The sequence below is a fragment of the Rutidosis leptorrhynchoides genome, chromosome 6 (genome assembly GCF_046630445.1).
Source record: "Rutidosis leptorrhynchoides isolate AG116_Rl617_1_P2 chromosome 6, CSIRO_AGI_Rlap_v1, whole genome shotgun sequence".
Classification (NCBI taxonomy): Eukaryota; Viridiplantae; Streptophyta; class Magnoliopsida; order Asterales; family Asteraceae; genus Rutidosis; species Rutidosis leptorrhynchoides.
The window spans coordinates 390,801,414-390,829,021 of NC_092338.1; the positions used below are offsets into that span (position 1 = coordinate 390,801,414).

The 27,608-nt window shown below is 32.7% G+C and overlaps 1 pseudogene; it reads left to right on the forward strand.

The window, feature by feature from the left end:
- The window catches only part of LOC139854986 (uncharacterized), a 43,434-nt pseudogene extending 33,982 nt beyond the window's left edge, over positions 1 to 9,452 (forward strand).
- Positions 9,453 to 27,608: the final 18,156 nt, after the last annotated feature.

The window sequence follows — 27,608 nt, forward strand, 5'->3', positions numbered from 1 at the left end:
AAGTGTAAAATCAAATATATACTTGATTTATTATGAATTGGAATTTGTTGAATTGCGACAGAGATTGTAGTTAACGCTGGTTAAGTTGCGGCCGAAGGACGTACATTATTGCATATTTGTAATATGAATTAACCGAGTACTTAAGATTCACACACAATAGCTTAGCACAGAAAGATTTATTTCAATATATATATATATATATATATATATAATATACATATAATTTCTTCAGAGGGAATGAGTTAATTCTTCATAACTCGTTGATACAATAGACACGTTATTGATTCGTAATGATGTCCACAGTGATTCTTGAACTGACGGAGTTTGTGATGTTATCGGTGTTGTTGATACGGATGTTGACTGTACTGACAATGCTGGTAACGCTGACGGTACTGTTGATGCTGTTGGTAAAGCAAGTTTAGCTTGTTAATCACACACCATTTTTGTCAGGGTTTCTACTCTTCCTTCTATCATTTTGGTTCGCTTAACTGATTTATGGTTAGGACTAGATTAGATAATCTCTAAGACTTTAGAGATTACATAATCGCCGCGGAATGTTTCTCCAATGAAGTTATGAATTAATACTTCGTCAGTTATTGTTGTTGGTACTCCTTGGTATCTATGGTGCGTATGACGTTGATGCTCGTGGGACAGATTGTGAAGTTGAGGTTTACGACGCGGTTGTGGTTGGAGGTGGTAATGGTACTGTTGGCGTTGATGATGGTGGTACTGGTTATGCTGCTGATTCTGCTGCTGGTGTTTGTAATCTCTGCACCATATTCTCCAAAGCTACTACCCGAGCGCGAAGCTTGTTGACTTCTTCTATTACATCGGGGTGATTGTCGGTTCGGATGAGCGGATAAATAAAATCTAAAATTTGATGTAATATATAATCGTGGCGAGATACTCTGGAAATGAGCGAGAAAATGGTGTTACGGACAGGTTCGCCGGTAAGTGCTTCAGGTTCTTCATCAAGAGGGCAATGTAGTGGATGGAAGGGATCACCTTCTTCTTGTCTCCAATGATTGAGGAGGCTACGGACCCATCCCCAATTCATCCAGAATAGGTGATGACTGATTGGTTGATCTATTCCGGTCACACTGCTTTCGGAGCTTGAATGGGATTCCATTTCGGAATCTGAGTGACTTGAACTGATGACGAATTCCATTTCGTACGATTGGATAAAGGATTTTTTTTTTCGATATGAAATGATTTTGGCTAACGGATGGTATTCTAATTACATAGAATATATATATATATATATATATATATATATATATATATATATATATATATATATATATATATATATATATATATATAGATCAAAAGATTTCGTAGATTACGGAGGACTTTGCGGGATATGTCAGGCAAAGTTTAAAGTAACAGATACGATAAGATATGATTTAGCAGATATGCTAAGATATGAATTTTTGTCTATACACTATTCATGCAATCAATGCAGCAAGACGTGTCTTAGACTAAAAATGATAAGCAGGTAATTTCCTGAGGATGATAAGTAGTTAATTTTTGACACAAAATGATAAGCAAAACTTTTGACATGCAGACACGGTCGAAGTCCAGACTCACTAATGCATCCTATCGACTTATCAGTTAGACACACTAATGCAGACCTGGTTCGCTAAGACCACCGCTCTGATACCAACTGAAAGGACCCGTTCATATACATTATAAACGATTCACAATAGTTGATTACATTGCGAGGTATTTGACCTCTATATGATACATTTTACAAACATTGCATTCGTTTTTAAAAGACAAACTTTCTTTACATCGAAAATTGACAGGCATGCATACCATTTCATAATATCCACTATCCAACTATAAATTGATTTAATAATAATCTTTGATGAACTCAATGACTCGAATGCAACGTTCTTCGAAATATGCTATGAAAGACTCCAAGTAATATCTTTAAAATGAGCAAATGCACAGCGGAAGATTTCTTTAACACCTGAGAATAAACATGCTTTAAAGTGTCAACCAAAAGGTTGGTGAGTTCATTAGTTTATCATAATCATTTATTTTCAACATTTTAATAGACCACAAGAATTTCATTTCCAGTTCTCATAAATATACGTCCCATGCATAGAGACAAAAATAATCATTCATATGGTGAACACCTGGTAACCGACATTAACTAGATACATATAAGAATATCCCCTATCATTCCGGGATCCTCCTTCGGACATGATATAAATTTCGAAGTACTAAAGCATCCGGTACTTTGGATGGGGTTTGTTAGGCCCAATAGATCTATCTTTAGGATTCGCGTCAATTAGGGTGTCTGTTCCCTAATTCTTAGATTACCAGACTTTAATAAAAAGGGGCATATTCGATTTCGATAATTCAACCATAGAATGTAGTTTCAATTACTTGTGTCTATTTCGTCAAACATTTATAAAAGCGCATGTATTCTCAGTCCCAAAAATATAAAGGGTAAAAAGGCAAATGAAACTCACCATACTGTATTTCTTAGTAAAAATACATATAACGTCATTGAACAAGTGCAAGGTTGGCCTCGGATTCACGAACCTAAATTAATTATATATATATTTATGTGTTGGTCAATATTTGTCTAACAAATTAGGTCAAGTTATAGTGTACCACAATCCTAATGCTCGAGACTAATATGCAAAAGTCAACAAAAGTAAATTTGACTCAAAATAATTTCCAAAAATCTATACATGATTAATATATAGTTTAAATATCGTTGTTTTATATTTTTAAATATTTTTAAAAGATTTATTAGAGTATATAATATAATTTATTTAGTAATAAATAAAATTTTATATTAAATTTATATAATAAAACATACTTTTATATATATTAAGTAATAAAATTTATAGGGTTCATTTAATATCATAAAGATAATATGATAGGTATTATTAAAGTAAGTTATTACACGTAGTAAAATATGTTTGTATCACATATTTATTTGATAAAATAATATCTATAATGATAGTAAGTAAAAGTTGTATTATTTTGTAATAATAATAATTATTATAAAAATATCAATATTTATAATTATTAAGATGACATTATGATAAAACAATAATTTTAATTATGATAACTTTAATATTTACGATAATTTTTAATATTATCTTTAAAATAATAATTCTATTTAAAATAATAATAATAATGATATTTTATAGTAACAATGACATTTCTATTAAAATGATAATTTTTGTTAAAATGATAGTTTTAATACTAACGATACTTTTAATAATAATAGTAATGATAAAAATAATAAGAACGATAATTTTATCTAAATCAATATCTTATAATATTTTAATTTCATCATGATACTCTTACTCATTATTTCCTAATCGTTTCGTTTAATAGCTTTTAATCGTCTTTTATATCGTGTTCATAATAATGATAATAATAGTAATCAAAATAATTAGGTGTTACAAATATTTGTTTTAATTACACTAATATTAATAATGATAGTTACTATAACATTATTAACGATAATACTAATAATTATCTTAATGATAATATAGTAATAATAATAACAATAACAATAACCATTTTTAAATAATGATATATATATATTAATAATGATAATAATAATAATAATAATAATAATAATAATAATAATAATAATAATTGAATAATAATAATAATACTAATTATAATTTTAACGATAATAACGATAGTAATAATAAAAAAAAAATAACAATTTTTAATGATAAATCCCTTTTATTGATAAAGATAATAATAATGATAATAATAAGATAAAACTAGAACGACGATAAAAACGACGATAATAATAATCATTTTTAATAAAAATATTGAAAATTCAATTGATTATAACTTCTAATCCGTTCATCGAAACCATTCGATATCTAAAGGAAAAGTTCTTAATTTTTCACTGGCTTTCCAAGGACATGCATATCTTATACCTTATCTCAACCGCAAGTGTAACTAATTCAAGATTCAACCTAACCTGTCTAAGGGCAATATCAAAAGTATAAGCATGCATAATCCTAAATACTCAAGCACTAGTCAGGGATACACTATTAGTATGTAAAAGTTAAATTATGAGTACTCACGTATCAATATTGAGATTCAATATTGCAGGAAAGGTACGTAGACGCAGCGGAAATGATAAACACTATATTGACCTCACGAGCATACCCATGAACCATACTCAATCACCTCCGTAGTTATAACCCATAATTTCCTTAATCCTATCCTACTCGAAAAACAATTTCGAAATCACTCGGACAGCAATCCGTCTTAATATTTTATGTATACTAATAATATCTTGAAATAATACGGAGTAAATATATATATGTAAATCGATTGAGAGAGTTTAGAGAAAAATATTTTCAAATTTCTATGAAATAATGAAACCTATTGAATTCTATTTATAATAGATTTTTGAATTATTAAAGTGAATTATTAAAGTATGAATTATTAAAGTGAATTATTAAAGTATGAATTATTAAAGTGAATTATTAAAGTTAAAGTAAAGTAAAAATAAAGTAAAGGTAAAGTTTAAGTATAGTAAAAGTATAAAACTATGTACGTATAATACGCGTATAAATATATATAATATTAATTTAAATCGTTATATATAATTAATAAAACAAAATATAAATATCGTTATCTTTATCATACTAGTTAAGTAATGAGTTGTCAAAAGTAGTTCTAGATATTTAAAAAAGTTATATACGTTTTAATAATAAAGTTCTTTTTAAACTGAAAACGTTTTTGTACGTTTGAAACTAAATAGATCAATCGAGTCTTTATGAGATTCAATCTTCCACTATCCTTTGTCTAGTTCTCAATGATTGACAATTTGTTCTTATTTATAAACCACTTTACCATTTTCCGAATATTGTTAAAATGAAAAGATTTCTCAAATTAACGTGGGCCTTTCAACAGAGACTTGTAATCATAATTCAATATATCTGATAATTCAATCATTTGATCTTATCTTCTAATTCCATTGACAAACATTTTGAAACAGATACAATCATATAAAGTATTTAATCTAACATTTTGTTTACGTTTCAAGTTATAATATATATACACATATACATATATAATCATATTCGTTTAATGGTTCGTGAATCGTTGGAACCTGGTCGAGGTTGCATGAATGTATGAACATAGTTTAAAATTCTTGAAATTTAACTTAACAAATATTGCTTATCGTGTCGGAAACATATAAAGATTAAAGTTTAAATTTGGTTGGAAATTTCCGGTGTCGGAAACATATACAGATTAAAGTTTAAATTTGGTTGGAAATTTCCGGGTTGTCACAGATTTGATTCACAAATATACCCTCGAACATTACCCATAACCTCCTTGGCAATAACCCATAATTTCCTTAGCTCTATCCCGCTCAAAAACCCATTTTGAATGTGACACGCTCATAACCTCGTCGTAGTATTTTAGGTATATATACTACTAATAATAATATTATAATAAGATTAATAATAATAATATTAATCTTAATAATAATAATAATAATAATAATAATAATAATAATAATAATAATAATAATAATAATAATATAAAAATAATAATATAAAAAATAATAATACGGAGGAATGAATCGAGCTTTTATAGTATGTGGCCTGCTACAGTACCTGATGCGATCGCATGAGTTTTCAGTGTTTTTGCCATGCGATCGCATGGCCGCCTTATCCGTTTTTGTTTGCTAGTTCGTCGACATCAAATAGTGTTTACTGTAGCACTTCACTGTAGCAGTAGCAAATAGTGTTTTACTGTAGCAAATAGTATTTTACTGTAGCAAATAGTGCTTTACTGTAGGAAAGTCGTTTTTTACTTGTACATATATATATATATACATACATATAATTGTTCATGAATCGTCGAGAGCAGTCAAATGTAATGAAACAGTTCTAAAATTTTGAGATTCAACTTCATAGACTTTGCTTATCGTGTCGGAAACGTTAAATCATTTAAAGATAAAGTTTAAATTTGGTCAAAAATTTCTGGGTTGTCACACGCGCACATCCGGGCGGACACGGAATTAAGAGATGTGGGCATTCATCGACTACTACGAGATATGCTAGTAGAACACGTTTATAATCTTCCACCTAATTATCGAATTCGACATGATCCAACGAGAAATCCAAACAATCAAGATGAGGCGGGACCTTCACACGTTAACGATGACGAAGACGAAGAGTAATTATTTTATGTAATTTTATTTTAAATTCTATGTTTTAATTTTAATTATTTGTAATGTTTTTTTATTTATTTATTTATCAATGAAATTTTAGTCTTATGTTATTACATATTTATTGTTTATAATATATATAACTATAACTAAATTAATATTATTTGGAAATAATAAAAAAATAAAAAATTAAAAAAAGAAGAAGGAAGGAGTGTCATGGTTGGAAGTGTTTAGTCCTGGGTTTAGTTCTGGAAAGGAAGTGAGAAAAAAGTGCTGATGTGACACTGATATGGCGTTGAGGACTAAGGTGGAGACATGTCTCCATTGAGAGCACTGTTATAGTTGCTCAAAAGTTCCTTAACACGGCAAGAATTTTTCTCGTGGGTTCCACTCCACATCTTTGAATGAAAAGCAAATGAAGTAATTGCTCAAAACAAAGATCGGATCTTTCTATAGATTTGATAGTATAAACTATAGATAATGATGGGTCTAAATATGAAGGTCAAGACTCAAGAGAGTACCATTACGAGGATACCCTAAAGCAGGGGCGGAGGTATATGGATGGGTGGGGAGCCCATGCCACCACTCAATCCATGAGCCCAAGTACGATATTATTTATAAAAATTGTAACTTTCACAATATGACCCCATCAACCCAATCTAAGGACTCCAACAATTCAGTCCAGGACCCCAAGCTTTTTAATTTAAATCAGTCCACTAGTAGTTTGTATCCACTAGTAGTTTGTAGGCCCAATTTGTTTAAGCTGGAAAAAATAGAGAAAAATTAGTCCTTTATTTTAATTTTAGGCTTAATGTAAATTTTTATATTAAACAAATACAAAAAAAGGTCCGTATTCTTTGAATGACGGATGATACTCTGATCTGATCGGCTGATCCCTTTGAGTGAGATTTGAGAATCTTCAAGCAAAATTATGAGGTATAAATATTTTTTTTATGTGGCGATTTATAGTAACTCTATTATTTTTCATACATAAATTATGATACATTTAGGAATGTAATTATGATGATCTGATCCTTTTGAGTGCATATAGGAATGAAAATTTTATTTTTTCTCCTTTAAAACTATTAACTTTATCTATTAACTCATACATAATTTTGATTTTATTTTTGTTGACTATGACCCTAATCAAAGAGATGAAATCAGAAGACTTTATATGCAAAGAGGACCTTCTCAACCACGTGGTCATTTGTTTCCGATAAAAAAAGTAGGTGATAAAGATAGACGTTTTGTCGTAACTTGGTATGATCAATATCGTTGGTTAGAGTATAGTGTAAAGGCCGACAAAGCATATTGTTTATGGTGTTATTTATTTAGAGATCAAGTTGGAAAACAATGTGGTAGTGATGCATTTGTGACCGATGGCTTTAGTAGTTGGAATAAAAAAGAAAGATTTGTTGTCCATGAAGGTGATGTTAATAGTTTCCATAATAAAGCACATCAAAAATGTGAAGATCTAATGAAGCCAAAGCAATCTATAGCTGTAGCTTTTCATAGACAATCTGATATTGAGAAGCAAGAGTATCGAATTCGATTACAATGCTCAATTGATGCTGTTAGATATGTGATGCATAACACATTACCATTTCGCGGTCATGACGAGAGTGAAGAATCTATATATAAAGGAATTTTTCTAGAAACGTTAAAGTTAATTGCAAGTCAAAATGAAATTGCCCGTAAGGCAATGGATAAAGCTCCGAAAAATTGTAAATTAATTTCACCTGGTATTCAGAAAGACATAGTGGAATGCTTTTCCAAAGAAATACTCAAATCTATATTTGAAGAAATTGGTAACAATGTGTTTGGTTTGTTAGTTGACGAGTCTAGTGATGTGTCTAGAAAAGAGCAAATGGCCGTGGTTTTGAGATATGTTGATATATGTGGAGTTGTTAAGGAGAGATTTGTTGGTGTTGTTCATGTGAAAGACACGTCCGCTTTAAGTCTCAAATGTGCTATTGATTCTCTGTTTGCTGAACATAATGTGAGTTTGAAACAAGTAAGAATTTGAAGTGATTTTATTTTTTTATATAGTAAATTTACTATTGTTGTATTTTCTAAAATGTATAATTGAATAGGTAAGATGTCAAGGCTACGACGGAGCAAGCAATATGCCTGGAGAGTTTAATGGTTTGAAAGCTTTGATCTTAAGAGATAATAGCTCGGCTTATTATGTACATTGTTTTGCTCACCAGCTCCAGTTAGTGGTTGTGACAGTTGCGAAACATCATGATGGGGTTGGAGATTTTTTTGATAAACTAGCATTAGTGGTAACTGTTGTTTCTGGTTCTTGTAAACGAAAAGATATGATGCGAGATGCTCAGAAAGATAGAGTAGTAGAAGAAATTGCTAACGGTGAAGTTGAAACGGGAACGGGAAAAAATCAAGAACTTTCGCTTGCAAGAGCAGGAGATACAAGATGGGGTTCTCATCAAAAAACGATGTCGGGTTTAAAAAATTTATTTCCAGAAGTTGTCAAGGTTCTTGAACATGTGAAAAAAGAAGGTGATAATGCATTGGGTCGGCGCCAAGCTTCCGGTATCCTGGCCTATTTTGACACATTTGACTTTGTGTTCTATTTGCATTTAATGGTGCACATTCTAGGGCTAACAAATGTGTTATCACAAGCACTTCAAAGAAAGGATCAAAATATCCTAGAAGCGGTTTCATTGGTGCAAGGAACAAAAAATTCATTGCAAAACTTTAGAGATAATGGGTTTGATGGATTATTGAAGGATGTAAATTCATTTTGCCAAAAATTCAACCTTGAAAGGTTAAACATGGATGAAGTTTATGTTGTTTCAAGAAATCGAAAGACAAATGTTACAAATCGACATTACTTCAAGGTTGACATTTTTTATACGGTTTTGGATATGATAATGCGAGAGTTTGGTGATCGTTTTAATGAGGTAAGTATATTGAGGTTGTGCGTCGAGATGATAAATTTGCTAACTTAAAAGGGATTGCCGACCTTGCTAAATTGTTGGTTGAAACTGAAAAATATCTTTCATATCCTTATGTTTATCGGTTATTAAAGCTTGCGTTGGTTTTGCCCGTTGCCACCGCTACAGTTGAGAGGTGTTTTTCCGCAATGAAGCTTGTAAAATCAGATATGCGTAGCCGAATGAGTGATGAATTTCTGAATGGTTGTCTTCTTGGTGCAATAGAAAGACAAGAACTTGCAAATGTTACTAATGAAGCAGTCATGGATCGTTTTCAAAATATGAAATATCGTAGGGGAAATTTGTGTTAGACTTTAACTTGATCTTTTTATGTTTAGTCAATCGTACTTTGTCGGTTTAAATTTTATATGCGATATAACTTAGTATTATTTTGTGACCCCATCGATTCAAAATCCTGGATCCGCCCCTGCCCTAAAGGAGTGACATAGATATTTATCACGTATTAAAAATAGAATAAAGACTACGTATACTATCATAACAATGACAAATATTGTTTGTTTGTTAGTTGGTATAGTTTAGTGTAGTCGCTACTATTGTTTCTATTTCATCATGTTGGTGATGTTTGTTTGAGTTTGTCTAGTTTGTGTCTAACCCATTTTGAATTCTTTTGCATTGATTATACGTGTTGATCTTCACATCTGTTTTAATATTATTAAGTTTTTTCAAAAATAAAAAAACAATGACATATATTATTTATCAAAAAATAAGGGACACGAATTGTTAGTATATCTTTGTGATTATAGGGTTAATAATTTGTGCTATTTATTAAGAATGATTGTCTATATCTTATATTCCTCAAATATCATATTTGAGATTGATACATGTCGTTATTATAATTTTGCTTATTGTCTATTGTCTATATATATTATATATTATATATAGTTATAATGTGAGTAGCATATATGTTTTTTTACAACAGTTACGAATATAGAGAAGTCATTCCGTCATTGCTTGTATATGCGATTTTGTGCTATTCGTAACAATTGACAAAGATAACCTTATTGAATAAGAGCAAAAATGTCACAATTAAGCACTAACCACAATTCTAAGTTATGCATGATTGCAAATGATGCATAATTGAATAGAAACTAATGAGTTTGTAAATGATGCATAATTGTAATGAACTATAAACTAATTAAGCACTAGTCACAATTATTATTAGTGGGTCAGTACGAATATTAAGTTATTGTCGACATTGTATTATTCTAGAGAAAGCTATACAAATTATGCTTACATATATAAAATCATATATAGTGTTATACTTAAAATAAAGTCTTTACTGCATTAGTAGATTTTAATTAGTCATCCATGTTAACCTTCTAGCTAGCTGGAGTAGTGTGTCAAATAAACTAGAGTATTGAGTATTGATTACTATGCTCAAGCGATTGACACATATGTAAGAGATGTGGCGCAAATATAATGATGAATCAAATTAATGGTCCGTGTTTTGCCGCGTATTCATGCATGTTTAAATAAGGTTACATGGCTGTAATCACTATGTTTTCTTTGTAACTGCAATAATACATTAAAATTAGCAAGAAGCTAGAAAATTACAAAGAATTCATAAAATTTTGTAACCAAACGTTCCAATCTAACTTAACCCTTCTAACTTTAATAGAAAGTCATTCAAAGGACAAAGAAACAATAAAATCAAGCATATGGCACTTTCTAAAGTTAGAAGAACTAAAAAGAACTCCATTCTTGAACCGTCAACTAGCCCACGCAACAAAACAGATAGATTCCAGATTAGGAGACTTCCGTGCTAGATGTGAAGGGGCCTGAAGCCACGTCCAAAAATCAACACATCAAGAGCATCTAGGAAAGATGACATCGATCCATGAAGATATAAAAGACCAAACCTGAGACACAAAGTGGCATTGAAAGAAAATATGATGAACATCTTCAATATTCAAATTACATGGTTTACAAATAGGATTTAAGATATCAATTCCACGGCCAATAAGGTTACAGTTATCTGTAGACGATTAGCGAATAAGCGCCAAATAAAGATGTTGACCCTAGAAGAGATAACTTTATACCAATATGTTGCACGGGTGCTAGCCGACTGGCTATCAGTAATCGAACATAGGCTGCTAACTGAGATACCATAGGCAGAAACAAACCAGACCCAACGATCTAAAGCATCGGAGAGCGGTACCTTTGAAATGAAGGAAATTAGATGGGCCAGCTGATCTAATCCAGCCCCATTTCGAAGTCTTCTCCGCCAATTCCAAACGTAACTTCAAGGGAAAAAATGCGATGGAATTTGTCACAACGGCAGTTGTTATCACACTTTTTATCAAGCCAAAATCTAGTATCTAAGCCGTTACCAACCTTTATCACCGTAGCTGAATGTGGAACAATGTTTTGAGAGTGCAAGGCACAAGGAATCAATTAATGTGTGTCCAAGAACCCTTGCCGAAGACTTGACAACCGGAAAAGGACCATCGGGATGGGTTTGGTATTAGACTTATTATATTGTTATTATTAATTATTATTACTAGTATTAGTATTATTATTATCATTATAATTATAATTATAATTATCAAAAGCAATGCACACTTATTATTATTATTAATTATTATTATTATAATTATTATAATTTATAAAAATTATAAATTATACTACTGATAATAAAACAAAAAGATACAAAAGCAATGCACCAACACTGCTAGTTGAATCACACCACTATTTTATATAGCAATTCAGAGTTTTAAGTAAATTTTAATAATCGAAAAATCATTTTAGTCAAGCTCAAAATTATATCCTAAAGTTGTTTTCCTGCTTTATTATATGCTTTTCAGGTTAAAATATTAATATTAATATGGACAATCGTGATGGTGAGCAATGACTTTGTTGTCTGTTATTTGAGCAAAAATTAAGTATAAAATACTAGTAAAATCTGATTTTCAGACTATTCTTTTTATCTATAAAAATTATAAATAACTATAATTAGTAATTAATACTCCGTAATAATTATAACCTGAAAGTAAATATATAAATAAACCTCCCAAGTAGACATATTTATTACCCCTACACACTAAAATACATGCCAACGTTTGTAGTTCCAGTTTAAACGGATTGTCGCTTTGAGTTCGCGTTCACACTACAAACGATCCCTCGCCTTCGACCCAGTTTACACAACGGCACCTCAACTTTAGACTTTTTCAGGGGTAGAAAGCGTAAATATATAACTTTATTAAAATAAAAAAAAATAATTCCACCCGAACTTTTAACGGGCCCTATCTTTGAAAGGACCCGTCCTAATTCATCCGGACGAAGTCCATATTGATTACAAACGATTCACAACAGTTGATTACATCGCGAGGTAATTGACCTCTATATGATACATTTTACAAACATTGCATTCGTTTTTAAAAGACAAACTTTCATTACATCGACAGTTGACAGGCATGTATAGCATTTCATAATATATCCAAACATAACTGACTTAATAATAATCTTGATGAACTCAAAGACTCGAATGCAACGTCTTTTGAAATATGTCATGAATGACTCCAAGTAATATCTCTAATATGAGCAAATGCACAGCGGAAGATTTCTTTCGTTCCTGAGAATAAACATGCTTTCAAGTGTCAATCAAAAGGTTGGTGAGTTCATTAGTTTAACATAAATAATCATTTCATAATTTTAATAGACCACAAGATTTCATACTTCCATTTCTCATAATCATACGTCTCATGCATAGAGACAAAAATATCATTCATATGGATTGAACACCTGGTAATCGACATTCACAATATGCATATAAGAATATCCCCATCATTCCGGGATCCTCCTTCGGACATGATATAAATTTCGAAGTACTAAAGCATCCGGTACTTTGGATGGGGCTTGTTGAGCCCGATAGATCTATCTTTAGAGTTCGCGTCAATTAGGGTGTCTGTTCCCTAATTCTTAGATTACCAGACTTAATAAAAAGGGCATATTCGATTAGATAATCCAACCATAGAATGTAGTTTCAAGTACTTGTGTCTATTTCGTAAAACAGTTATAAAAGCAACGCATGTATTCTCAGCCCAAAAATGTAAAGAGTAAAAAGGGCAAATGAAACTCACCTATTGTATTTTGTAGTAAAAATACATATGACGACATTGAACAAGTGTATATGACGATATTGAACAATTGTAGGGTTGGCCTCGGATTCACGAACCTAAATCATTTGTATATTTATTAATACGCATAATCATAACTAAACAAATTTATTTATTATATCTTTATTTCGTATATTTAATTTGTGTATATATTTAAAATGGTTAATATTCATATAGTTATATTAATATATCCATATTTATATACGTGATTGTTTAAATGTTATACTTAAAAATCGATAGTTTTATTATTTGTATGTATTTATGTAACTAATATTAATAGATTTGATATGTGTAGTTATATGAAATTTTAATATAATTTTAGTATATGTAATAAGTATATTTTAGGTACAAAATATTTATCTGTTTAAAAATGATAGTTTTGATATTAATAATTTAATAATAATATTAATAAAACTTTATTAAAATGATACTATTAATAATGATAATGATATTGTTAATAACTATACTTTTGTTTAATAATCATAATAATATTAGTAACCAATATATTTATAACACTTAATAATATTAATACTAATACTTTTAAGATGATATTAATACTACTGTTAATGAAAATAATAATAACTTGTGTTATATTTCATAATAACACTAATAATAATAATCATAATAATGATAATACATTCTATTAATAATAGCTAAGTTAATGATAATATTTGAAATAATGATAATAATACTTACATTTATCAATAATATTAGTTGATAATAACAATAACAATAACAATAATAACAATCCTAATAATAATAATACTAATATTTATAACATTGGTAATAATAATAATAATAATAATAATATCAATGATAATAATAATTAAGATATTCATTAATACCTTAGTAGCATTAAAAAGGAATAAACTGCACACGACGGGACTCGAACCCACGACCTCTCGATTACACCCAACACTTCCAAACCATCGAGCCATATCCATTTTCTTGATCTAATCTCGGACTCTTTATTACATAACCCGTATTTTTCTGTTCTCAACTACAGCGCAACAAAATTAAGACTCGGCCCAATTAATAACCGGCGGCCCAACAAAATAATGGATCATAGCAGTCCGTTTAAAAGTATAAAGCAGCCCGATAATCACTAATCTTTTTTACGTTCGACAGAAAACATTATGGCCGTCGGTTGCCATCAATATCCCTCATATCTTACGATCCCTTTCTTCTTCATTAATCATTCTCATCCATCGTCATCATCTTTAATCGTACCCAACATCATCATCATCCCTCTTATCGTTGGCTTCATGATCATCATCAATATAAACCTCGCCATTATATCTATCATTCCTCATAACCCTAATCGACTAATTATCATTATCCTACCACCATGATCATGATCGTAATCAGGATCAACCTCATCATCAGTAATTTGTTAACATCATCATCGACATATTTGATATATGTTATCATTTATATCATTGTGTTTGTCAACATCTTCATCTTCTAAACCGTATTCATTCTAATTATCATAATCAGTTATCATCAATAATCACGTTCCTCATAATATAAAATCAATTGAGAGTATAAAAAGGATCCCGGTCCCTAACAGCTCTAATAGCACGAACCGAAATTAAAAAAAAGAGTTAAATCAACTACCCCATTACTATAATCAAATAGGGTCCATTTGAGTGGGTTTCATTTTAAAATAGAACAAGGAAAACAGCTCATAGAGCATTATGTGTTGGCCATACAATATTAAAAGAAGCTTTAATATATATATGCTTTATAACTTAAACTGTAAAAATATATATATACTACTCATTTTCATCAATCTAAACTATGCTCAACCCATTCTTCTAATACCTCTCCTTTCGCAGAGCTAGATTATATGCTACGTAGCAGGTTTAAAATGAGATTTCCTGTCGAAAATATATAAGGAATATGGAAGAGGAAAACGTGGTAGCAACAGTAGTGAATACCACGATTATAGTGATGGTTGTATAGATTTCGAAGTGGTGGCACAATGGTGGGTTGAAACTGCAGCAGGACCTCATAACTTCCATCATCTTTATCTTCATTATTCACGTGTTAAATTTCTAAAGGTTGAGTAGCAGTGGTCGAATGAAAGAAAGAAAAATATATGTATGTTAATGGTAGCAGTCTCTAGCGAAGGTAAGGTTATTTGGGTGATTGAAAGGAAAGCAGTGGAGGGTGGTTTGATGGATATCGAAACAGAAACTGCACTTGTGAATTTTTGTGATCTATAAATTTTATGTCTTTGTATATATTTTATTTCCAGTGGGAATTAGAAATAATCGATTATAATCCTCCTGGTACCCACATGATGATAATATTACTCTTTACAGCTCACACGTTAACATAAATCACGGGAATCAGGAAAGAGGCCAGCACTTGATTGAGATATGTACGACATTTGTATTTATTGATAATTTGATATGAAGCCTAACAGATTGTGGACGTAAGGTACAGAGTTTTTCCAATCAAAGGAATAAAGAAGAAATAAAATAGAATAAACTGATAGATATGCAAATAGATTTTGCTCATTGTTGTATTGTAGGGTTAACTTGATTTGTACTGATAATCAATTATATACACTTATGTTGAATTTATGAGATTTGCAATCGTGATATATATATATATATATATATATATATATATATATATATATATATATATATATATATATATATATATATATATATATATATATATATATATATATATTGTAACTAATTAGTATTATTGAACATTTAAATATAATAATAATACTAATAATAATAATAATAGTGATTATATTATTAATAATAATAATATTAATAATCATAAGAATAATAACTTTATTATTAATGTTAATAAAAATAAATTGTGTTATTTTCTAATAACTATGTTAATAATGATATTAAAATTAATTATGGTAACTACGATTATAATTTTACTATTATTTATAACGATTGATATTGATAATAATAATATAATATTAATAATAATAATGTTAATATTAATTGTCATCATAATGAAGTACTAGTTAGTAACTATATTTCAACTTGTATTATATGTTAATATAACAACTATATTTTTAACTTTTATTATTTATTATGTAATATTCAATAATCATATAATATCATTTATAGAATACAAATTTCATATATATATATATATATATATATATATATATATATATATATATATATATATATATATATATATATATATATATATATATATACATATGAAACTATATACATATATATATATATATATATATATAATATATATATATATATATATATATATATATATATATATATATATATATATATATATATATATATATATATATATTCATTTTAATAGTAACTTAATTATTCTATTAATTATGTTACATTTTTAATTCTAATTTAATGGAAGTGTATCTTATTTATTCAAAATACTATATATTCCCTTATATATATTTTTATATAAACATATTTACATTTATATTTATATACAATTGTTCGTGAATCGTCGGGTAATAGTCAAAGATCAATTGATTATATGAACACGGTTCCAACATTTTCGAGACTCACCATTACAGACTTTGCTTATCGTGTCGAAATTATATAAAGACTGAGTTTAAATTTGGTCGGAAATTCCCGGGTCATCACAGTACCTACCCGTTAAAGAAATTTCGTCCTGAAATTTGAGTGAGGTGGTCATGGCTAACAAATAAAATGTTTTCTTAACGAATATGAGTTGATAAATCGAGTTTTATCATTATTGATTAATATAGATAAAACAATCTGATTATGCGGAGCGTAGGAGTGAAGCTGTCGCAAAAGATTTGAATAGAAATTTGCCTTAGTTTTTGACGTAGTCAAAGTTGAATTTTTGAAAATAAGGCGCGTCTTAATTTTTGACGTTGCCTTGGTTGAATTCCGGAATTTAAGGGATTTAAAGAAAATCTTCGAAATCTAAAGATTTGATTCTTCGGGATTTATGGAAATTAAGATCTTTTTAATTAAATGCGATCATTTGTCTCGATTGCTCTGTCAGGTATTTCCATTATAAATGAACTTCTTCCGTTCCATTATTTTCACCATTCCAATACTTTCTTTCTTAGTTCGTACATCCAAAGGATTGTAAAAATGCTTAATCCAGTTCTAATCCTTGATATTTTCGTAATTATCATTTCTGTCATCCTTCTTTTCAATCTTCCACCAGAAAAATCTATTTACTTCTACTATTATCTTGGGGTGCTAGTGCTTTTAATCCTCCCATGTCTTTATGTTGCTATAAACATTGATATACACGGTTTGTAATTTATGTGTTGTTATTGGGCTTTATATCTTCCCTTATACCTCGAAGTCCTTGCTTCTGTTTTCTATAATCATTGTCATCCACAGTTAATACTCTCTTTTATTTGCTGCGATTTATACTCCCTTTCTATTTCGGAGCTTCATGCTTTGGTTTTCTTTTCGTAAGTAGCGATCCAGAATTCATAGGTGTGGAGTTTCGAATGAGTTTAAAGTTCTAAACAAGAAAGAACGTACTAGCACGATTGGATTTGTCAAATTACCAGAATCACTGAGAACAGAACTATCAAGAATATATTTTCTTGATATGTTCAGAAGTTCATCAGAATGAAAGAGTTATGTAACATGGCAAGTGATGACGTTAGGATCTGTGAATCATCACGTCCCATTAGAAACTCAGCATGACTTACTTTAATATAATCACGTTGATCAAGTGTCATTATATTATACTAACTCATGCATCAGTTTCCAACATTACTTCAATAACATTCATATTTTAAGCTCTAAAGTTTACAGAATATAGAAACTAATAGTTTCTATATGATGTAATGCTGATAGTACGAAGAGATTAATGATTTCAGATGAGAATAGTTATAAAAATTATCTCCAGAAATATGGAGGATATTTATAATGAAAGATACGATAATATCTCGGAATATCTAAGATCAGAGGATGATAGAAACTATTGTCTGCAAGGGTTTAGAGTAAGGAGCATGATATTCACTAAAGACTTTAGCAGACATTGAATCATTTGGATTCTTTGAAGTCAAACTTATTCTTTGTGATTTGTCCACGGCTTTCTTCATAGTTTCGCATAATCTGCTTTTCGGTACTAAATTTTCTATTGAATGTTTCCAATATAATGATAAAAAGGAAGCACGAAGAGGTATATAATTTCGGACGAGAATATTTATGAAAATATCCTCAGAAATATCGAAGATATTGATGATGATATTTTGGAATTTCTAAGTTCGATAGTTGTTGGAGAAAGATTTTTCGCAAGATTTTAACATAACTTCGGAGCAAGATATTCTCTAAAGATTTCATCGGATCCAGAATTATCTGGATTCTTTGAATATAGGGTATGGTCTTTGTATTTATCCTTGGTCTCCTTCATGGTTAACTCTATCTGTTTCCTAGTTCTAACGTTTCTGAGCTTTTCCAACATGTTATTCTCTATCATCAAACTTCCGACGATTAAGGTCGTTTACGGTTATCTACAGTTTCTGCTGCTTCATTCAGCTTTTTCATAGTTCAATGTATTAATTCGTAGGCTGGGTGCTTTTCAAAATTTCAGAATGGAAGATCATTATTCTAAAAGATAAATGTTATACATATAACTGTTGATGTAGATATGCTGTGAGTTTTCAAAGTACTGATTGCCGATTCCTCTACATTTACTGCTACCATATCTGAATCATTAGTTATTGATCCGAGGTGATTTCAAGAGAATTGTGTTTTTAGATGATTAAACGATGACGGTAATATGGTGGAATATAAAAGGTTCCCCGGTAACAATAAAAGAACATACATATAAATCAAGGTGAGAATAAGGTTGTTTCGAATGAAAAGTCATAGATAATTTGCTAAAGCTGTGACAAAATTTGCTACTTTGAAAAGAGATGACAAAGTTATTTTTGCTAATAAATGCCAAAGGATCTGACGCGGCTACGTGTTAAACTTTTACCCAGTTGTCGAGAGTTTCTCAGATGCAATACTATATACATAAATCTTTCCTTCCGTAGATGAAGTGCAGTTGATTCATCCTATCGATTGAGGTGTTTTCAAGAATTATAAAAGGTTTGAATGCAGATTGTAATCGACGAGATACAAATGAGGTTTAAGATGAAATCAAGTGGCAAACTTGAAGAATTGTTTAGTTTCATATGTTATAATCAATATTTTAATTCATTTTAATTGTCCACTGTTGGTAATCCTCAGTTGATTAGTCCACAGTTAGCTAGGAACAGTTAGCTAGGATTTTATTAGCGTGGATTCTTAACAGAATTTCTCATAGTTAATTTGTTTGTTTCTAACAAATTTTATTCCGTCAAATGTTTTCTTCGTTATGCCACTTGTTTGATTCCTATAGATCAAAATCCAAATATGAAATTTAAATGGAATTGGTTATTCGGTGGTGAACGGATCCATATATCTGTGGATGTAAGTAGAATAGGAAATGACTGTTGAATCAGATTTGAAGAATGTACAGTGTAACTTATTAATGTGAAATCTTAAATATTCCTCGGGTATTACCTACCCGTTAAAATATTTTCATCATTAACAGTTTGTACGAAAGAAATTTTAATCACAATCCCTATGAAAATATATATACATATATATTTTCTTCAGATGTAATCATGGATTTAATGAGTCGATATAATATTAGACTCATTTGATTTTCGGTTTAAGCTAGAATAAGTAGTCTCTAAAACTATTAGGATCCACATATTCTTCACAGAATATTGATGAAGTTATGGATCAATACTTCATCGTTAATTATTAGGATCCACATATTCTTCACAGAATATTAATGAAGTTATGGATCAATACTTCATTCTTCATTGCTGTTGGTACTCCTTGGTATCCATGGTGCGTATGATGTTGATGTTCGTGGGATAGATTGTGAAATTAAGGCTTGAGATGTGGATGTTGCAGTTGGTAGTACTGTTGTTGCCGGTGATATTGCTGAAGCTGGTACATTTTGCACCATATTTTTCAAGTTGATTACTCGAGCGCGGATTTCGTTGACTTCTTCTATTATTCTGGGATGGTTGTCGGTCGGAACGAGCGGATGAATAAGATTTTGAATTTGAGATAGTATATAATCATGGCGAGATATTCAGGTAATGAGGGTGAAAATGGTGTTTCGGATTGGTTCGCCGGTGAGTGCTTCAGGTTCTTCGCCAAGAGGGGAATGTGGTTGGTGGAAGGGATTACCTTATGCGCGTTTCCATTAATTAAGTCAACTACGAACCCATCAGATGAATTGATAATGGCTGATTGCTTGATTGATGCCGATGACACTGTCTTCGGAGCTTAGGTGAACATCTATGTCGGAATAGCTGTCGGAATAACTATCGGAATAACTATCGGAATCCGAGGGACTCGAACTGGTTGCAGGATTCATCTCGTATGATCAGATGAAGGATTTTCGATAAGAAATAGATTATAGGATGTATATTAGTACCCTGCAATACATAATTTACATATGCATATATAATACTAAAATCCCATAAGTTACGGAGGAATCTACGGAAGTTGTCAGGCAAAGTTACAGTAACAGATACGCTAAGATATGAAGTAGCAGATACGCTAAGATATGAATTTTGTCTATACACTAGTCATGCAGTCAATGCAGTAAAACGTGTCTAGACTAAAAATGATAAACAAGTGATTCTCTAAGAATGATAAGCAGGTAATTTTTGACACAAAATGATAAGCAAAACTTTTGATATGTAGACACGATCGAAGTCCAGACTCAATAATGCATCATAACGACTTATCAGTTAGACACACTAATGCAGACATGGTTCGCTAAGACCACCGCTCTGATACCAACTGAAAGGACCCGTCCTAATCCATCCGGACGAAGTCCATATTGATTACAAACGATTCACAATAGTTGTGACGCCCCGTACTAAATCATCATGTACGGACCATCATCAACAGGATCATTACAAGGTTAAGTACTATATGCGTTTTCAAAACAGAGTTGCATTCATTAATAAAAGTGACGTCATAACATACGTCAATTGTTTTACAAATCAAAGTATGCTTCACTGAGTAGAAGCATTAAATAAGTGTACGTGACCATAATGGTCGTTACATAACATAAGTTCATAAGTAAAAAGTTTGAATGCAACATAAGTAGTCATGCGATAACAACACTAGGCAGCGGGTTCTACAGCACGACTAGTAAGATAGCGGAAGCGACTTCAAGCACCTGAGAAAATACATGCTTAAAAAGGTCAACACAAAGGTTGGTGAGCTATAGTTTAAGTATAACAGTGATGTAAGTAGGCCACGAGATTTCAGTGCTACAACGAGCGTTTCAAAAGTATGTAAAAGTATATGCTTAACCGTGGGCACCCGGTAACTAACTTAACGTTTAATGTACCCCCTTAAAGTGCACTTGGCAAGTGCGTATAACCTCGAAGTATTAAACACTCGTTAAATGCTAGCGCTACTAGTCCGAGTGGGGATGTCAAACCCTATGGATCCATATCTAAGATTCGCGTTCATGGTTCAAAAACCAATGATTAAACGTTACCGAGCTAAAGGGAATGTTTATGCCGTTGTATAACCCACACATATATAAAGTTTAAGTACTCGTGCCTAGTATGTAAAACATAAAATTCGCATGCATTCTCAGTTCCCAAAATAAGTTAAAGTAAAAAGGGAATGCTATAACTCACAATGATTAGTAGTAATGGTAAGGTAGTAGTCGGAAAGTGGTGTGCAAGTAACGGTCCAAACGTCCTCAACCTAAGTCAAATAGCACTAAGTCAATAAGTCGTCTCAAAAGGTTTACAAGTACGTAGTTAAGGTCATAAGGGTCATCATCAATCATCATTAAACAAAAGGTAACAAGTAAGACTCGTTTATGAAAGTCGTTTAAAACAAAGGCTGACTTCGGTCAGTCACCACAGCCTCTACCCTTACTGAATTAAGGTGAGACCAGTGGTCATGGCTCCGTCTACGAGTCCCTTAAGTGTGGTAAAATTTACAGAAGCAAACTCGTCTTGGTTTGACCGTGGCGACGGTCTAAGTGCGAGTAGGTCAGAAATTTCTGCACAACGTTAAAGGACATGGTAACGATCGGAGGGCCATAAATCCTAAACCGTAACTCGGATTAAGACGAGTCCTATATGAAAAGTTATCTACTCGAAAAGTTCTATCTAAAAATCAAGGTTAGAACAGCCCAGGTCTACTGGTCTGTTCCAGAAGCAGTAGGTCAGAAACTTTTGGACAGAATGCAGTGGGTTTTCAAGGGTTCCGGTGATCTTGGTGTTGGATGCTCATCATGGTTCTCATCCTTGATGCGTCTAGCTTCAAGGGCACAACTCATGGATGTGTATACATCATCTTAACCAAGATTTGTCCATCAACCTTAGTGCAAGTCTAAGACATGAATTTGATGAACCAAAGTTACATCAAGTCCTAGATCTACACACACATGAACAATGAAAGTAATTCTAACTAAGTTTTGACACTAGCAACACAAGTGTGAGTCTAAGACATGTAGATCAACTCACTTAAGAGTTGTATAATGTTTGATGAACCAAGGTTTCGTCAAAGTCTTAGATCTAGCACACACATGAACTTTTAAAACAATAATAAGTTACAAACTTGAATTGAACTTAAGTAAGCAAGATCTTAGCTTGTAGAACATAGTTCTTAGTTAGGTCTTGAAGATTCAAGACTCAAAGTCTAGATCTATAGTTCTTAAGTCAAATCAACACAAGTTAGAGAGTTTAAAGTGTTGTTCTTGAACTAACAAGTTAGATCCAAGAAATATAAGATCAAGATTAACTAGTAATCATGACCAAGGTTACATGTAAGTTTATGAACAAGTTCATGAACACTAAGAAAGATCACAACCAAGTGTTGGATCCATGATACTTGCACCAAAGTGTAAGCTCTTGTTGGTTTCATGTCCTTGTTCAAATGTGTAGTAAGCAACTAACAATAAGAAATAAAGAAAATGAATGATAAGCCTAAACCAACCATGAAGGTGGTATTCTAGTAACATACAACAAACAAGAACACAAGTAACAATTATAAAGATTATAAACTTTAAATCTTGAAAACAAGTAGAGTAGAACCATAAGTTATGAAGGAACTTAGATCCTTTGTTCTTGACTTCCTTAAACATAATGGAAGTAGCAAGATTACATGAGATACAAACTACTAAGTTTGATCTTTAACAATGACAAGTAACAATTACAACAAACAATCAAGAAATAACAAAGGATGATGATGATCTAGGTGGATCTAGGCCACGGTTTTGTCAAACAAAAAGAGGAAGAACAAGTTCAAACTTACTTGCAAGAACTAGAGAAAGTGGAGAGAAAGTTGAGAGAAAATGAAGCAAGTTTTGTGTGTGTGTTTGAGTGAGAGATTTCAAGTGAATTAGTAATGCAAAAATAATGAAGTGTGGACTCCTTTGAAGCCCCCAAACCCACGGCCTGCAGTCCCTAGGGGAAGGGTGCATGGTTTGTTGGTTAAAAGCTTGTAAAGGTTGATTAAAGTTGGATAATAAGGTGGTGTTCATGGGGATTATGGCAACTAGATTCCATTTCCAAGCTAACCATCTAGTTTAAGTTCAAGTATCATACTTACATGTAAACATGGGCTAGTTTAATCCATAATATAAGTAGGGTGGGCTTACACTAGTCCATTAACACTTAAAAGGCCCAAGTTGCAAGTAGTTAGCAAGTAATCCAATAAAAGTCCATCTTAAGCCCAAGTAACTAACTAAAGGCCTTAGTTAATTAAAATGATTAATAAAATTAATCATGAATGTAAATAATATCTTAGAATATTATTCGTGCAAGTTCCGGGTGTCACAAAGACGTTTCGGGCATTTAAAGTTCAAGTACGGGCAATTAAAGCAACATGTAAATGTAATAACATACATTCGTTTAATCAAGCGTATTAATAATAATAATTATTAATAAATAACGTTGGAAAAACCAGGGTCGTTACATTACCCACCTGTTAAAGAAAATTTCGTCCCGAAATTTTAAGCTGAAGTAGATGGAGGAGTCGGGAAAAGATGAGGATATTTCCGCATCATTTGATCCTCTCGTTCCCAAGTAAACTCAGGTCCTCGTTTGGCATTCCATCATACTCGTACAATCGGAATCTTGTTGCGTTTCAAAGTTTTGATCTCACGATCCATAATCTCAACAGGTTCCTCCACAAAGTGGAGTTTGTCATCAATAGTAAGTTCTTCCAATGGTATGATGAGTTCGGGTGCAGCAAGACACTTCTTCAAGTTTGACACATGGAAGGTAGGATGAACTGAGCTCAATTGTGCTGGTAGATCCAAACGGTATGCAACTGGTCCAACACGTTCCAAGATCTCGAATGGACCAATGTACCGTGGGTTCAACTTTCCACGTTTTCCAAAACGGATCACACCTTTCCAAGGTGCAACCTTCAACATTACACGATCACCAACATTAAATTCAAAGTCTTTCCATTTAAGATCGGCATAGCTCTTTTGGCGATCACGGGCAGTCTTGAGTCTGTTTTGAATCTGAGCAATCTTTTCCGAGGTTTCATGGACTATCTCGGGCCCGGTGAGTTGCACTTCACCTAGCTCGGCCCAACAAAGAGGAGAACGGCACTTGCGACCATACAACGCTTCAAAAGGTGCAGCTTTAATGCTCGAGTGATAACTGTTGTTGTACGAGAATTCGGCGAGTGGCAAATGCCTTTCCCAGGCCTTTCCAAAATCAATGACACATGCACGCAGCATGTCCTCCAAGGTTTGAATCGTTCGTTCACTTTGCCCGTCAGTCTGAGGATGATAAGCAGTACTCATGTCAAGACGAGTTCCCATGGCTTCTTGCAAAGAACGCCAAAATCTGGAAGCAAAACGGGGATCGCGATCGGAGATGATTGATAAAGGTACACCATGACGAGATACAACCTCTTTGATGTACAGCTGAGCAAGTCTTTCCATTGTATCAGTTGCCTTCATCGCTAGGAAGTGTGCAGATTTGGTGAGGCGGTCAACAATAACCCAAATAGTATCGCATCCGCCCACCGTCTTCGGCAGCTTAGTAATGAAATCCATTGTGATCCTTTCCCACTTCCATTGTGGGATTTCCGGCTGTTGAAGTAACCCAGAAGGATTTTGATGCTCGGCTTTAACTTTTGAGCAAGTCAAACACTTACTAACATAAGATGCAACATCTTTCTTGAGATTGGGCCACCAATACTGTTCTTTAAGGTCGTGGTACATCTTACCTGCACCGGGGTGAATCGAATATCTCGATTTGTGTGCTTCATCAAGTATCAGGCTTCGTAGATCTCCATAGTAAGGTACCCAAATTCTTCCGGCATAACATCGGAGTCCAGACTCTCTAACCTCGAATCGAGAGACAAGTATGTTCAAATGCTCGTGAGATATGTTCGCCTCCTTGAGAGCCTCAACTTGGGCTACTCTGATCTGGTTGTTGAGGTTCGAATGGATGGTGATGTTCAGAGCCCTAACACGGAGAGGTGCCGTCCTCTCCTTTCGGCTTAAAGCGTCAGCTACAACATTGGCCTTGCCAGGGTGATAACGGAGTTCACAATATTAGTCGTTGAGCGTCTCGATCCATCGACGCTGTCTCATATTCAATTGCTTCTGATCGAAGATGTGCTGGAGACTCTTGTGATCAGTGAAGATAGTGCTCTTAGTTCCATACAAATAATGTCTCCACAATTTGAGTGCAAAGACAACGGCTCCAAGTTCAAGATCATGTGTAGTGTAGTTCCGTTCGTGAATCTTCAATTGGCGGGAGGCATAGGCAATAACCTTTGATCGTTGCATCAATACACAACCAAAACCACTCTTCGATGCATCGCAATAAACAACAAAGTCGTCACTGCCTTCAGGAAGTGATAGGATAGGTGCGGAGGTTAACTTCTTCTTCAAAGTTTGGAATGCTGATTCGTGTGTGGGTTCCCAAATGAACTTCTTGCCCTTGTGAGTCAGTGCGGTCAAAGGACGCGCAATCAGAGAAAATCCTTCGATAAACCTTCGATAATAACCGGCGAGACCTAGAAATTGGCGAATATGCGTTGGAGTAGTGGGGGTCTCCCACTTGCTGATGGCTTCAATCTTGGCGGGATCCACTTTGATACCCTGGTCGCTCACAACATGACCCAAAAACTGTACTTCCTTCAACCAAAATTCGCACTTGGAGAATTTGGCGTAAAGTTGCTCTTGTCTTAAGAGTTCAAGCACTAGCCGAAGGTGTTGCTCATGTTCTTCTTCACTCTTAGAGTAGATGAGGATATCATCTATGAAGACGATAACAAACTTATCCAAGTAAGGCTTGCAGACACGATTCATGAGATCCATGAACACGGCAGGTGCATTTGTCAAACCGAATGGCATCACAAGGAACTCATAATGACCATAACGGGTCCTGAATGCAGTTTTCATCACGTCACTTTCCTTCACCCTCAGCTGGTGATATCCGGATCGCAAATCGATCTTTGAATAAACGCTCGATCCTTGCAGTTGGTCAAAAAGATCGTCAATCCGTGGAAGAGGATACCGATTCTTGATAGTCAATTTGTTGAGTTCACGGTAGTCGATACACATACGGAAGGATCCATCCTTCTTCTTTACAAACAACACAGGTGCGCCCCAAGGCGAGAAGCTTGGTTGGATAAACCCTCGATCTAATAGCTCTTGTAGTTGACTCTGTAATTCTTGCATCTCGGAAGGTGCGAGTCTATAAGGTGCGCGAGCTACAGGTGCAGCTCCTGGCACTAAGTCAATCTGAAACTCTACTGCTCTCTGCGGCGGTAATCCAGGCAATTCCTCTGGGAAGACATCAGAAAATTCGTTCACAATTCGAACGTCGTTCACGTTCTTCACCTCAGTTTCTACCGCTTTCACATGTGCTAGGACAGCAAAGCGTCCCTTCTTCATAATCTTTTGTGCTTTCACGCAACTAATGAGGTTCAACTTCGAGGTACATCTCTCTCCATAGATAACCAGTGGTTCGCCATCTCCTTGTGGTATGCGAAGTGCTTTATCTCCACAGATAACATCGGCCTTTATCTTGCTCAACCAATCCATACCGACGATCACGTCAAAACTTCCCAGTTTGATAGGTATCAAATCAATTTCGAAATCTGCCCCAGCTATGTTGATAATAGCTCCACGACTAATATGGTTGACCTTTTCAAGTTTTCCATTGGCGACCTCGACAAGCATACTTTCCTTCAAAGGAACTAACGACCAATCTAACTTATCACAAAAATGTCTACACACATAGCTCCTATCGGCACCAGTATCGAATAGGACAGAAGCTAAAAGATT